Here is a 1,537-nt window from a genome sequence, read left to right on the forward strand (position 1 = left end):
AATACCTGTGGCGTATTTCCTGTTGAATGGATTGAAGGCATCGGAACGAGCGGAGATAACTAACAATAAGAGAGTTCTTGAATTCGTCGCAAAATCAGGAGTACGCGTTATAGCTCTAACATTTGATGGATTATCGGGGAACATTGCCATGTGTTCCGATTTAGGTGCCGATATATATAATGACAAGCCTTATTTTACACATCCAGTTGACGGCCATCCGATTTTTGTTTTTCTAGACGCACCGCACATGTTAAAGCTAGTGCGAAACACGATGGGAAAGCACAATTTATATGATAGCGATGGACAACCCATAATGTTCCAATATCTGCAGAAGTTGGTGAAACTGCAAGAAGAACGATACTTTCATTTAGCAAATAAGCTAAATAGAAAGCATGTAGAATGGTGGAAACATAAAATGAGCGTGAAGATAGCAGCGCAAACATATAGCACTAGTTCTGCTATGGCATTGGAGCAGTTGTTGGCAGATGGGCATCCAGAATTCACAGGATGTGCTGCAACTATAAAATTTTGTCGAATGGTCAACGACGTCTTCGACGTTTTAAATTCAAGAAGTCTGTGTTCAAATGGTTTTAAAAAACCATTAATGCCAGAGACAGCAGAAGTAATTTTCGCTTTATTTGCAGAAGCTATTCAATATTTCTCCACTCTGAAAGTCGACGTGCGTAGCCGTACCACTGGAAGAATAATAAGAAAACTTGTTATTGAAAGTCAATTCAAAGTAGGATTTTGTGGTTTCATACTCGACATGTCTAACTTAAAGAATATGTACGAACAATTTGTAATAAATGGCCATTTGAAATACATACTGTCATATAAAATATCACAAGACCACCTTGAGATACTCTTCTCGTGTTTTCGGACAATGGGTGGATACAACAACAATCCGAATGCAACACAATTTGCGGCCTCGTATAAGAAGCTTTTACATCATAACGAAGTTAAGTCGTCTGCAGCCGCAAATTGTATATCGCTGGACAACACGTCGATTTTAACTGTTGCATGGGGAAAGAAAATTAAAGATTTCACCGAATGCAACGAAGAAGATGAAGAAACTGATGACCATCAAATTAACGTGGATGACATTCCTCTGAAATGCATCAATAATACTTTAAACCACGCAGTGCTTTATGTATCAGGTTTCGTTGAAATACGTGTACTGAATAAAATCAAATGCTCTGAATGTGTGAGGTTGTTGGACGAGTGTCCAGAGGCAGAGTCCGATTTTATTACAAGAAAGTCTTTTGGATTTTTAAGATTTCCAAGGATTGACACGTGTAAAGTTACATGGATTGTGGAGAAATTAGTTAATATATATCTCAACAATGACAAAATCAAACTTAAAAATGCGTATCAAAAAATTATATGTGACACAATGCGAAATTTAGATATAACCGCACTGTTTAAAAATTTTGATAACCACGTTAAAGATGTAGATATCATCGAAAATCATAAATATGAACTGATAAAATTAATCATAGATTATTACTTGCGGACAAAAATGTCTTACATTGGAAAA

Source organism: Trachymyrmex cornetzi, unplaced genomic scaffold (assembly GCF_001594075.2).
Source record: "Trachymyrmex cornetzi isolate Tcor2-1 unplaced genomic scaffold, Tcor1.1 scaffold790, whole genome shotgun sequence".
Lineage (NCBI taxonomy): Eukaryota > Metazoa > Arthropoda > Insecta > Hymenoptera > Formicidae > Trachymyrmex > Trachymyrmex cornetzi.